The sequence below is a fragment of the Macaca fascicularis genome, chromosome 9, assembly GCF_037993035.2.
Source record: "Macaca fascicularis isolate 582-1 chromosome 9, T2T-MFA8v1.1".
NCBI classification, from domain to species: Eukaryota; Metazoa; Chordata; class Mammalia; order Primates; family Cercopithecidae; genus Macaca; species Macaca fascicularis.
The window spans coordinates 39943357-39958072 of record NC_088383.1 but is presented as its reverse complement, the minus strand read 5'-3'; positions in this window follow the sequence as shown (position 1 = coordinate 39958072).

The following is a 14716-nucleotide window of genomic DNA, read 5'->3' as shown; positions in this document are numbered from 1 at the left end:
CTTATTTCTATGGAATCAGAGAACCGATATTTCGGATCCCATTGAAGACTGTAAGGCCAAAGGAAATATCCTCCGTGAACAAAGAGAAAGTGGCTTTCTGAGAAACTACTTTGTGTTCTGTGAAATCATCTCACAGAGTTACAGCTTTCCTCTCAAGAAGCCTTTCGCTAAGACAGTTCCTGTGGAATTGGCAAAGTGATATTTGGAAGCCCATAGAGGGCTATGGTGAAAAAGGAAATATCCTCAGATGAAATCTGGAAAGATGATTTCTGAGAAACTGCTTAGTGTTCTGTTAAATTATCTCACAGAGTTACATGTGTATTTCGTGGATGTCTTTCTATTTCATTTCTCTGGAATCTGAGAACAGATATTTCGGATCCCTTTGAAGACTCTAGGGCCAATGGAAATATCCTCCGATAACAAAGAGAAAGAGGCTTTCTGAGAAGCTTCTTTGGGATCTGTGAAATCATCTCACAGAGTTACAGCTTTCCCCTCAAGAAGCCTTTCGCTAAGACAGTTCTTGTGGAATTGGCCAAGTGATATTTGGAAGCCCATAGAGGGCTATGGTGAAATAGGAAATATCCTCAGATGAAATCTGGAAAGAAGCTTTCTGAGAAACTGCTTAGTGTTCTGTTAATTCATCTCACAGAGATACATCTGTATTTCGTGGATCTCTTTGCTAGCCTTATTTCTGTGGAATATGAGAACAGATATTTCGGATCTCTTTGAAGACTCTAATGCAGAGGAAATATCGTCCGATAACAAATAGAAAGAAGCTTTCTGAGAAACTTCTTTGTGTTCTGTGAAATCATCTCACAGAGTTATAGCTTTCCCCTCAAGAAACCTTTCGCTAAGACAGTTCTTTTGGAATTGGCAAAGTGATGTTTGGAAGCCCATAGAGGGCTACGGTGAAAAAGGAAATATCCTCAGATGAAATCTGGAAAGAAGATTTCTGAGAATCTGCTGAGTGTTCTGTAAATTCATCTCACAGAGTTACATGTGTATTTCGTGGATCTCTTTTCTAGCCTTATTCCTTGGAATCTGAGTACAGATATTTCGGATCCCTTTGAAGACTATAGGGCCAAAGGAAATATCCTCCGATAACAAAGAGAGAGAAGCTTTCTGAGAAACTTCTTTGTGTTCTGTGAAATCATCTCACAGAGTTACAGCTTTCCTCTCAAGAAGCCTTTCGCTAAGACAGTTCCTGTGGAATTGGCAAAGTGATATTTGGAAGCCCATAGAGGGCTATGGTGAAAAAGGAAATATCCTCAGATGAAATCTGGAAAGAAGATTTCTGAGAAACTGCTTAATGTTCTGTTAAATTATCTCACAGAGTTACATGTTTATTTCGTGGATATCTTTCTATTTCATTTCTCTGGAATCTGAGAACAGATATTTCAGATCCCTTTGAAGACTATAGGGCCAAAGGAAATATCCTCCGATAACAAAGAGAAAGTAGCTTTCTGAGAAACTTCTTTGTGTTCTGTGAAATCATCTCACAGAGTTACAGCTTTCCCCTCAAGAAGCCTTTCGCTAAGACAGTTCTTGTGGAATTCGCAAAGTGATATTTGGAAGCCCATAGAGGGCTATGGTGAAAAAGGAAATATACTCAGATGAAATCTGGAAAGAAGCTTTCTGAGAAACTGCTTAGTGTTCTGTTAATTCATCTCACAGAGTTACATGTGTATTTCGTGGATGTCTTTGCTAGCCTTATTTCTGTGGAATCTGAGTACAGATATTTCGGATCCCTTTGAAGACTATAGGGCCAAAGGAAATATCGTCCGATAACAAAGAGAAAGAATCTTTCGGAGAACCTTCTTTGTGTTCTGTGAAATCATCTCACAGAGTTACAGCTTTCCCCTCAAGAAGCCTTTCGCTAAGACAGTTCTTTGGAATTGGCAAAGTGATATTTGGAGGCCCATACAGGGCTATGGTGAAAAAGGAAATATCCTCAGATGAAATCTGGAAAGAAGCTTTGTGAGAGACTGCTTAGTGTTTTTTTAATTCATCTCACAGAGTTACATGTGTATTTCTTGGATCGCTTGGCTAGCCTTATTTCTATGGAATCAGAGAACAGATATTTCGGATCCCATTGAAGACCTTGGAGCCAAATGAAATATCCTCCGATAACAAAGAGAAAGAGGCTTTGTGAGAAACTTCTTTGTGTTCTGTGAAATCATCTCAGAGAGTTACACCTTTCCCCTCAAGAAGCCTTTCGCTAAGACAGTTGTTGTGGAATTGGCAAAGTGATATTTGGAAGCCCATAGAGGACTATGGTAAAAAAGGAAATATCCTCAGATGAAATCTGGAAAGAAGCTTTCTAGGAAACTGCTTTGTGTTCTGTTAAATTCATCTCACAGAGTTACATGTGTATTTCGTGGATCTCTTTGCTAGCCTTATTTCTGTGGAATCTGAGAACAGATATTTCGGATCCCGTTGAATACTACAGGGCCAAAGGAAATATCCTCCGATAACAAAGAGAAAGAAGATTTCTGAGAAACTTCTTTGTGTTCTGTGAAATCAACTCACAGAGGTACAGCTTTCCCCTCAAGAAGCCTCTCGCTAAGACAGTTCTTGTGGAATTGGCAAAGTGATATTTGGAAGCCCATAGAGGGCTATGGTGAAAAAGAAAATATCCTCAGATGAAATCTGGAAAGAAGGTTTCTGAGAAACTGCTTAGTGTTCTGTTAATTCATCACACAGAGTTACATGTGTATTTCGTGGATCTCTTTGCTAGCCTTATTTCTGTGGAATCGGAGAACAGGTATTTCGGATCCCATTGAAGACTATAGGGCCAAAGGAAATATCCTCCAATAACAAAGAGAAAGAAGCTTTCTGAGAAACTTCTTTGTGTTCTGTGAAATCATCTCACAGAGTTACAGCTTTCCCCTCCAGAAGCCTTTCGCTAAGACAGTTCTTGTAGAATTGGCAAAGTGATATATGGAAGCTCATAGAGAGCTATGGTGAAATAGGAAATATCCTCAGATGAAATCTGGAAAGAAGCTTTTTGAGAAACTGCTTAGTGTTCTGTTAATTCATCTCACAGAGTTACATGTGTATTTCGTGGATCTCTTTGCTAGCCTCATTTCTGTGGAATCTGAGAACAGATATTTTGGATCACTTTGAAGACTATAGGGCCAAAGGAAATATCCTCCGATAACAAAGAGAAATAAGCTTTCTGAGAAACTTCTTTGTGTTCTGTGAAATCATCTCACAGAGTGACAACTTTTCCGTCAAGAAGCCTTTCGCTAAGACAGTTCTTGTGGATTTGGCAAAGTGATATTTGGAAGCCCATAGAGGGCTATGGTGAAAAAGGAAATATCCTCAGATGAAATCTGGAAAGAAGCTTTCTGAGAAACTGCTTAGTGTTCTGTTAATTCATCTCAAAGAGTTACATGTGTATTTCGTGGATCTCTTGGCTAGCCTTATTTCTGTGGAATCTGAGAACAGATATTTCAGATCCCTTTGAAGACTATAGGGCCAAAGGAAATATCCTCCGATAACAAAGAGAAAGAAACTTTCTGAGAAACCTCTTTGTGTACTGTGAAATCATCTCACAGAGTTACAGCTTTCCCCTCAAGAAGCCTTTCGCTAAGACAGTTCTTGTGGATTTCGCAACTTGATATTTGGAAGCCCATAGAGGGATATGGTGAAAAAGGAAATATCCTCAGATGAAATCTGGAAAGAAGCTTTCTGAGAAACTGCTTAGTGTTCTGTTAATTCATCTCAGAGTGTTACAAGTGTGTTTCATGGGTGTCTTTGCTAGCCTTAATTCTGTGGAAAATGAGAACAGATATTTCGGATCCCTTTGAGGACTATAGGGCCAAAGGAAATATCCTGCGATAACAAAGAGAAAGAAGCTTTCTGAGAAACTTCTTTGTGTTCTGTGAAAACATATCACAGAGTTACAGCTTTCCCCCCAAGAAGCCTTTCGCTAAGACAGTTCTTGTGGAATTGGCAAAGTGATATTTTCGAAGCCCATAGAGGGCTATGGTGAAAAAGGAAATATCCTCAGATGAAATCTGGAAAGAAGCTTTCTGAGAAACTGCTTAGTGTTCTGTTAATTCATCTCACAGAGATACATCTGTATTTCGTGGATCTCTTTGCTAGCCTTATTTCTGTGGAATATGAGAACAGATATTTCGGATCTCTTTGAAGACTCTAATGCAGAGGAAATATCGTCCGATAACAAAAAGAAAGAAGCTTTCTGAGAAACTTCTTTGTGTTCTGTGAAATCATCTCACAGAGTTATAGCTTTCCCCTCAAGAAACCTTTCGCTAAGACAGTTCTTTTGGAATTGGCAAAGTGATGTTTGGAAGCCCATAGAGGGCTACGGTGAAAAAGGAAATATCCTCAGATGAAATCTGGAAAGAAGATTTCTGAGAATCTGCGGAGTGTTCTGTAAATTCATCTCACAGAGTTACATGTGTATTTCGTGGATCTCTTTTCTAGCCTTATTCCTTGGAATCTGAGTACAGATATTTCGGATCCCTTTGAAGACTATAGGGCCAAAGGAAATATCCTCCGATAACAAAGAGAGAGAAGCTTTCTGAGAAACTTCTTTGTGTTCTGTGAAATCATCTCACAGAGTTACAGCATTCCCCTCAAGAAGTCTTTCGCTAAGACAGTTCTTGTGGAATTGGCAAAGTGATATTTCGAAGCCCATAGAGGGCTATGGTGAAAAAGGAAATCTCCAGAGATGAAATCTGGAAAGAAGCTTTCTGAGAAACTGCTTAGTGTTCTGTTAATTCATCTCACAGAGTTACATCTGTATTTCGTGGATCTCTTTGCTAGCCTTATTTCTGTGGAATCTGAGAACAGATATTTCGGATCCCTTTGAAGACTGTAGGGCCAAAGGAAATATCCTCCGATAACAAAGAGAAAGTGGCTTTCTGAGAAACTTCTTTGTGTTCTGTGAAATCATCTCACAGAGTTACAGCTTTCCTCTCAAGAAGCCTTTCGCTAAGACAGTTCCTGTGGAATTGGCAAAGTGATATTTGGAAGCCCATAGAGGGCTATGGTGAAAAAGGAAATATCCTCAGATGAAATCTGGAAAGAAGATTTCTGAGAAACTGCTTAATGTTCTGTTAAATTATCTCACAGAGTTACATGTGTATTTCGTGGATATCTTTCTATTTCATTTCTCTGGAATCTGAGAACAGATATTTCAGATCCCTTTGAAGACTATAGGGCCAAAGGAAATATCCTCCGATAACAAAGAGAAAGTAGCTTTCTGAGAAACTTCTTTGTGTTCTGTGAAATCATCTCACAGAGTTACAGCTTTCCCCTCAAGAAGCCTTTCGCTAAGACTGTTCTTGTGGAATTGGCAAAGTGATATTTGGAAGCCCATAGAGGGCTATGGTGAAAAAGGAAATATCCTCAGATGAAATCTGGAAAGAAGCTTTCGGAGAAACTGCTTAGTGTTCTGTTAATTCATCTCACAGAGTTACATGTCTGTTTCGTGCATCTCTTTTCTAGCCTTATTTCTGATTAATCTGAGAATAGATATTTCGGATCCCTTCGAAGACTATAGGGCCAAAGGAAATATCCTCCGATAACAAAGAGAAAGAAGCTTTCTGAGAAACTTCTTTGTGTTCTATGAAATCATCTCACAGAGGTACAGCTTTCCCCTCAAGAAGCCTTTCGCTAAGACAGTTCTTGTGGAATTCGCAAAGTGATATTTGGAAGCCCATAGAGGGCTATGGTGAAAAAGGAAATATACTCAGATGAAATCTGGAAAGAAGCTTTCTGAGAAACTGCTTAGTGTTCTGTTAATTCATCTCACAGAGTTACATGTGTATTTCGTGGATGTCTTTGCTAGCCTTATTTCTGTGGAATCTGAGTACAGATATTTCGGATCCCTTTGAAGACTATAGGGCCAAAGGAAATATCGTCCGATAACAAAGAGAAAGAATCTTTCGGAGAACCTTCTTTGTGTTCTGTGAAATCATCTCACAGAGTTACAGCTTTCCCCTCAAGAAGCCTTTCGCTAAGACAGTTCTTTGGAATTGGCAAAGTGATATTTGGAGGCCCATACAGGGCTATGGTGAAAAAGGAAATATCCTCAGATGAAATCTGGAAAGAAGCTTTGTGAGAGACTGCTTAGTGTTTTTTTAATTCATCTCACAGAGTTACATGTGTATTTCTTGGATCGCTTGGCTAGCCTTATTTCTGTGGAATCAGAGAACAGATATTTCGGATCCCATTGAAGACCTTGGAGCCAAATGAAATATCCTCCGATAACAAAGAGAAAGAGGCTTTGTGAGAAACTTCTTTGTGTTCTGTGAAATCATCTCAGAGAGTTACAGCTTTCCCCTCAAGAAGCCTTTCGCTAAGACAGTTGTTGTGGAATTGGCAAAGTGATATTTGGAAGCCCGTAGAGGACTATGGTAAAAAAGGAAATATCCTCAGATGAAATCTGGAAAGAAGCTTTCTAGGAAACTGCTTTGTGTTCTGTTAAATTCATCTCACAGAGTTACATGTATATTTCGTGGATCTCTTTGCTAGCCTTATTTCTGTGGAATCTGAGAACAGATATTTCGGATCCCGTTGAAGACTACAGGGCCAAAGGAAATATCCTCCGATAACAAAGAGAAAGAAGCTATCTGAGAAACTTCTTTGTGTTCTGTGAAATCAACTCACAGAGGTACAGATTTCCCCTCAAGAAGCCTTTCGCTAAGACAGTTCTTGTGGAATTGGCAAAGTGATATTTGGAAGCCCATAGAGGGCTATGGTGAAAAAGGAAATATCCTCAGATGAAATCTGGAAAGAAGGTTTCTGAGAAACTGCTTAGTGTTCTGTTAATTCATCACACAGAGTTACATGTGTATTTCGTGGATCTCTTTGCTAGCCTTATTTCTGTGGAATCGGAGAACAGGTATTTCGGATCCCATTGAAGACTATAGGGCCAAAGGAAATATCCTCCGATAACAAAGAGAAAGAAGCTTTCTGAGAAACTTCTTTGTGTTCTGTGAAATCATCTCACAGAGTTACAGCTTTCCCCTCCAGAAGCCTTTCGCTAAGACAGTTCTTGTAGAATTGGCAAAGTGATATATGGAAGCTCATAGAGAGCTATGGTGAAATAGGAAATATCCTCAGATGAAATCTGGAAAGAAGCTTTTTGAGAAACTGCTTAGTGTTTTGTTAATTCATCTCACAGAGTTACATGTGTATTTCATGGATCGCTTGGCTAGCCTTATTTCTGTGGAATCAGAGAACAGATATCTCGGATCCCATTGAAGACTGAGGAGCCAAATGAAATGTCCTCCGATAAAAAAGAGAGAGAAGCTTTCAGAAAACTTCTTTGTGTTCTATGAAATCATCTCACAGAGTTACAGCTCTCCCCTCAAGAAGCCTTTCGCTAAGACAGTTCTTGTGGAATTGGCACAGAGATATTTGGAAGCCCTTAGAGGGCTACGGTGAAAAACGAAATATCCTGACATGAAATCTGTAAAGAAGCTTTCTGAGAAACTGCTTAGTGTTCTGTTAATTCATCTCACTGTGTTACATGTGTAATCGTGGATCTCTTTGCTAGCCTTAATCTGTGGAATCTGAGAACAAATATTTCGGATCCCATTGAAGACTATAGGGCTTAAGGAAATATCCTCCGATAACAAAGACAAAGAAGCTTTCTGAGAAACTTCTTTGTGTTCTGTGAAATGATCTAACAGAGTTACAGCTTTCCCCTAAAGAAGCCTTTCGCTAAGACAGTTCTTGTGGAATTTGCAAAGTGATATTTGGAAGCCTATAGAGGGCTAGGTCGAAAAAGGAAATATCCTCAGATGAAATCTGAAAAGAAGCTTTCTGAGAAACTGCTTAGTGTTCTGTTAACTCATCTCACAGAGTTACATCTGTATTTCGTGGAACTCTTTGCTACCCTTATTTCTATGGAATCTGAGAACAGATATTTCGGATCCCTTTGAAGACTATAGGGCCAAAGGAAATATCCTGCGATAACAAAGAGAAAGAAGCTTTCTGAGAAACTTCTTTGTGTTCTGTGAAATCATCTCACAGAGTTACAGCTTTATCCTCAAGAAGCCTTACGCTAGGACAGTTCTTGTGGAATGGGCAAAGTGATATTTGGAAGCCCATAGAGGGCTAAGGTGAAAAAGGAAATATCCTGAGATGAAATCTGGAAAGAAGCTTTCTGAGAAACTGCTTAGTGTTCTGTTAATTCATCTCACAGAGTTACATGTGTATTTCGTGGATCTCTTTGCTAGCCTTATTTTCCCCTCAAGAAGCCTTTCGCTAAGACAGTTCATGTGCAATTGGCAAAGTGATATTTGGAAGCCCATAGAGGGCTACGGTGAAAAAGGAAATATCCTCAGATGAAATCTGGAAAGAAGCTTACTGAGAAACTGCTTAGTGTTCTGTTAATTCATCTCACAGAGTTACATGTGTATTTCTTGGATCTCTTTTCTAGCCTTATTTCTGTGGAATCTGAGAACAGATATTTCGGATCTCTTTGAAGACTATAGGGCCAGAAGAAATATCCTCCGATAACAAAGAGAAAGAAGCTTTCTGAGAAACTTCTTTGTGTTCTGTGAAATCATCTCACAGAGTTACAGCTTTCCCCTGAAGAAGCCTTTCGCTAAGACAGTTCTTGTGGAATTGGCAAAGTGATATTTGGAAGCCCACAGAAGGCTACGGTGAAAAATTAAATATCCTCAGATGAAACCTGAAAAGAAGCTTTCTGAGAAACTGCTCAGAGTTCTGTTAATTCATCTCACAGAGTTACATGTGTATTTCGGGGATCTCTTTGCTAGCCTTATTTCTGTGGAATCTGGGTACAGATATTTCGGATCCCCTGAAGACGATAGGGCCAAAGGAAATATCCTCCGATAACAAAGAGAAAGGTTTCTGAGAAACTACTCTCTGTTCTGTGAAATCATCTCACAGAGTTACAGCTTTCCCCTCAAGAAGTCTTTCGCTAAGACAGTTCTTGTGGAATACGCAAAGTGATATTTGGAAGCCCATAGAGGGCTACGGTGAAAAAGGAAATATCCTCAGATGAAATCTGGAAAGAAGCTTTCTGAGAAACTGCTTAGCGTTCTGTTAATTCATCTAACAGAGTTACATGTGTATTTCGTGGATCCCTTTGCTGCCTTATTTCTGTGGAATCTGAGTACAGATATTTCGGATCTCATTGAAGACCACAGGGCCAAAGGAAATATCCTCCGATAACAAAGAGAAAGAAGCTTTCTGAGAAACTTCTTTGTGTTCTGTGAAATCATCTCCCAGAGTCACAGCATTCCTCTCAAGAAGCCTTTCGCTAAGACTGTTCTTTTGTAATTGGCATAGTGATATTTGGAAGCCCAAAGAGGGCTACGGTGGAAAAGGAAATATCCTCAGATGAAATCTGGAAGGAAGCTTTCTGAGAAACTGCTTAGTGTTCTGTTAATTCATCTCACAGAGTTACATGGGTATTTCGTGGATCTCTTTGCTAGCCTTATTTCTGTGGAATCTGAGAACAGATATTTCGGAGCCCTTTGAAGAATATAGGGCCAAAAAAAATATCCTCCGAAACAAAGAGAAAGAAGCTTTCTGAGAAATTTCTTTGTGTTCTGTGAAATCACCTCACAGAGTTACAGATTTCTCCTCAAGAAGCCTTTCGCTAAAACAGTTATTGTGGAATGGGCAAAGTGATATTTGGAAGCCCTTAGAGGGCTTTTGTGAAAAAGGAAATATCCTCAGATGAAATCTGGAAAGTGGCTTTCTGAGGAACTGCTTAGTGTTCTGCTAATTCATCTCACAGAGTTACATGTGTATTTCGTGGATCTCTTTGCTAGCCTTATTTGTGTGGAATCTGAAAACAGATATTTCGGATCCCTTTGAAGACTATAGGGCCAAAGGAAATATCCTCCGAAAACAAAGAGAAAGAAACTTTCTGAGAAACTTCTTTGGTTCTGTGAAATCATCTCACAGAGTTACAGCTTTCCCCTCAAGATGCCTTTCGCTAAGACAGCTCCTGTGGAATTGGCAAAGTGATATTTGGAAGCCAGTAGAGGGCTATGGTGAAAAAGGAAATATCCTCTGATGAAATATGGAAAGAGGTTTCTGAGAAACTGCTTAGTGTTCTGTTAATTCATCTCACAGAGTTACATGTGTATTTCGTGGATCTCTTTGCTAGCCTTATTTCTGTGGAATCTGAGTACAGATATTTCGGATCCCTTTGAAGACTATAGGGTCAAAGGAAATATCCTCCGACAACAAAGAGAAAGAAGCTTTCTGAGAAACTTCTTTGTGTTCTGTGAAATCATCTCACAGAGTTACAGCTTTCCCCTCAAGAAGCCTTTCGCTAAGTCAGTTCCTGTGGAATTGGAAAAGAGATATTTGGAAGCCCATAGAGGGCTATGGTGAAAAAGGAAATATCCTCAGATGAAATCTGGAAAGAAGCTTTCTGAGAAACTGCTTAGTGTTCTGTTAATTCATCTCACAGAGTTACATGTGTATTTCGTGGATCTCTTTGCTAGCCTTATTTCTGAGGAATCTGAGAAAAGATATTTCGGATCGCTTTGAAGACCATAAGGCCAAAGGAAATATCCTCCGATAAAAAAGAGAAAGAAGCTTTCTGAGAAACTTCTCTGTGTTCTGTGAAATCATCTCAAAGAGTTACAGCTTTCCCCTCAAGAAGCCTTTCGCTAAGACAGTTCTTGTGGAATTGGCAAAGTGATATTTGGAAGCCCATAAAGGGCTATGTTGAAAAAGGAAATATCCTCAGATGAAATCTGGAAAGAAGCTTTCTGAGACACTGCTTAGGGTTCTGTTAATTCATCTCACAGAGTTACATTTGTATTTCGTGGATCTCTTTGCTAGCCTTATTTCTTTGGAATGTGAGAACAGATATTTGGGATCTCTTTGAAGACTATAGGGCCAAAGAAAATATCCTCCGATAACAAAGAGAAAGAAGCTTTCTGAGAAACTTCTTTGTGTTCTGAGATATCATCTCACAGAGTTAAAGCTTTCCCCTCAAGAAGCCTTTCACTAAGACAGTTCTTTTGGAATTGGCAAAGTGATATTGGGAAGCCCATAGAGGGCTATGGTGAAAAAGGAAATCTCTTCAGATGAAATCTGGAAAGAAGCTTTCTGAGAAACTGTTTAGTGTACTGTTAATTATCTCACAGAGTTACATGTGTAATTCGTGGATCTCTTTGCTAGCCTCATTTCTGTGGAATCTGAGAACAGATAAGTTGGATCCCTTTGAAGACTACAGGGGCAAAGGAAATATCCTCTGAAAACAAAGAGAAAGAAGCTTTCTGAGAAACTTCTTTGTGTTCTGTGAAATCATCTCAGAGAGTAACAGCTTTCCCCTCCAGAAGCCTTTCGCTAAGACAGTTCTTGTGTAATTGGCAAAGTGATATTTGGAAGCTCATAGAGGGCTATGGTGAAAAAGGAAATCTCCTCAGATGAAGTCTGGAAAGAAGCTTTCTGAGAAACTGCTTAGTGTTCTTTTAATTCATCTCACAGAGTAACATGTGTATTTCGTGGATCTCTTTGCTAGCCTTATTTCTGTGGAATCTGAGAACAGATATTTCGGATCCCTGTGAAGACTATAGGGACTAAGGAAATATTCTCCGATAACAAAGAGAAAGAAGCTTTCTGAGGAACTTCTTTGTGTTCTGTGAAATCATCTCACAGAGTTACAGCTTTCCCCTCAAGAAGCCTTTCGCTAAGAGAGTTCTTGTGGAATTGGCAAAGTGATATTTGGAAGCCCATAGAGGGCTATGGTGAAAAAGGAAATATCCTCAGATGAAATCTGGAAAGAATCTTTCCGAGAAACTGCTTAGTGTTCTGTTAATTCATCTCACAGAGTTACATGTGTATTTCGTGGATCTCTTTGCTAGCCGTATTTCTGTGGAATCTGAGTACAGATATTTCGGATCCCTTTGAAGACTATAGGGATAAAGGAAATATCCTTCAATAACAAAGAGAAAGAAGCTTTCTGAGAAACTTCTTTGTGTTCTGTGAAATCATCTCACTGAGGTACAGCTTTCCCCTCAAGAAGCCTTTCGCTAAGACAGTTCTTGTGGAATTGGCAAACTGATATTTGGAAGCCCACAGAGGGCTACGGTGAAAAAGGAAATATCCTCACATGAAATCTGGAAAGAAGCTTTCTGAGAAACTGCTTAGTGTTCTCTTAATTCATCTCACAGAGTTACATGTGTATTTCGTGGATCTCTTTGCTAGCCTTATTTCTGTGGAATCTGAGTACAGATATTTCGGATCCCTTTGAAGACTATAGTTCCAAAGGAAATATCCTCCGATAACAAAGAGAAAGAAGCTTTCTGAGAAACTTCTTTGTGTTCTGTGAAATCATCTCACAGGGTTACAGCTTTCCCCTCAAGAAGCCTTTCGCTAAGACAGTTCTTGTGGAATTCGCAAAGTGATATTTGGAAGCCCATAGAGGGCTATGGTGAAAAAGGAAATATCCTCGGATGAAATCTGGAAAGAAGCTTTCTGAGAAACTGCTTAGTGTTCTGTTAATTCATCTCACAGAGTTACATGTGTATTTCGTGGATCTCTTTGCAAGCCTTATTTCTGTGGAATCTGAGTACAGGTATTTCGGATCCCTTTGAAGACAATAGGGCCAAAGGAAATATCCTCCGATAACAAAGAGAAAGAAGCTTTCTGAGAAATTTCTTTGTGTTCTGTGAAATCATCTCACAGAGTGGCAGCTTTCCCCTCAAGAAGCCTTTCGCTAAGACAGTTCTTGTGGTATTGGCAAAGTGATATTTGGAAGCCCGTAGAGGGCTACAGTGAAAAAGGAAATATTCTCAGATGAAATCTGGAAGGAAGCTTTCTGAAAAACTGCTTAGTGTTCTGTTAATTATCTCACAGAGTTACATGTGTATTTCGTGGATCTCTTTGCTAGCCTTATTTCTGTGGAATCTGAGTACAGATATTTCGGATCCCTTTGAAGACTATAGGGCCAAAGGAAATATCCTCCGAAAACAAAGAGAAAGAAGCTTTCAGAGAAACTTCCTTGTGTTCTGTGAAATCATCTCACAGAGTTACAGCTTTCCCCTCAAGAAGCCTTTCGCTAAAACAATTCTTGTGGAATTCGCAAAGTGATATTTGGAAGCCCACAGAGGACTACGGTGAAAAAGGAAATATCCTCAGATGAAATCTGGAAAGAAGCTTTCTGAGAAACTGCTTAGTGTTCTGTTAATTCATCTCACAGAGTTACATGTGAATTTCGTGGATCTCATTGCTAGCCTTATTTCTGTGGAATCGGAGAACAGATATTTCGAATCCCATTGATGACCATAGGGCCAAGGAAATATCCTCCGATAACAAAGAGAAAGAAGCTTTTTGAGAAACTTCTTTGTGTTCTGTGAAATCATCTCACAGAGTTACAGCTTTCTTCTCAAGAAGCCTTTCCTAAGACAGTTCTTTTGGAATTGGCAAAGTGATATTTGGAAGCCCACAGATGGCTATGGTGAAAAAGGAAATACCCTCTAATGATCTCTGGAAAGAAGCTTTCAGAGAATCTGCTTAGTGTTCTGTTAATTCATCTCACAGAGTTACATGTGTATTTCGTGGATCTCTTTACTAGCCTTATTTCTGTGGAATCTGAGTACAGATATTTCGGATGCCATTGAAGACTATAGGGCCAAAGGAAATATCTTCCGGTAACAAAGAGAAAGAAGCTTTCTGAGAAACTTCTTTGTGTTCGGTGAAAGTATCTCACAGAGTTACAGCTTTCCCCTCAAGAAGCCTTTCGCTAAGACCGTTCTTGTGGAATTGGCAAGGTTATATTTGGAAGCCCTTAGAGGGTTATGGTGAAAAGGGAAATATCCTCAGATGAAATCTGGAAAGAAGCTTTCTGAGAAACTGCTTAGTGTTCTGTTAATTCATCTCACAGAGTTGCATGTGTATTTTGTGAATCTCTTTGCTAGCCTTATTTCTGTGGAATCGGAGAACAGATATTTCGGATCCCTTTGAAGACCATAGGGCCAAGGAAATATCCTCCGATAACAAAGAGAAAGAAGCTTTCTGAGAAACTTCTTTGTGTTCTGTGAAATCATCTCACAGAGTTACAGCTGTCCCCTCAAGAAGCCTTTCGCTAAGACAGTTCTTGTGGAATTCGCAAAGTGATATTTGGAAGCCCATAGAGGGCTATGGTGAAAAAGGAAATATCCTCAGATGAAGTCTGGAAAGAAGCTTTCTGAGAAACTGCTTAGTGTTCTGTTAATTCATCTCACAGAGTTACATGTGTATTTCGTGGATCTCTTTGCAAGCCTTATTTCTGTGGAACCTGAGAACAGATATTTCGGATCCCTTTGAAGACTATAGGGCCTAAGGAAATATCCTCCGATAACAAAGAGAAAGAAGCTTTCTGAGAAATTTCTTTGTGTTCTGTGAAATCATCTCACAGAGTTACAGCTTTCCCCGCAAGAAGCCTTTCGCTAAGAGAGTTCTTGTGGAATTGGCAAAGTGATATTTGGAAGCCCATAGAGGGCTATGGTGAAAAAGGAAATATCCTCAGATGAAATCTGGAAAGAAGCTTTCTGAAAAACTGCTTAGTGTTCTTTTAATTCATCTCACAGAGTTACACGTGTATTTCGTGGATCTCTTTGCTAGCCTTATTTCTGTGGAATCTGAGTACAGATATTTCGGATCCCTTTGAAGACGATAGGGCTAAAGGAAATATCCTTCAATAACAAACAGAAAGAAGCTTTCTGAGAAACTTCTTTGTGTTCTGTGAAATCATCTC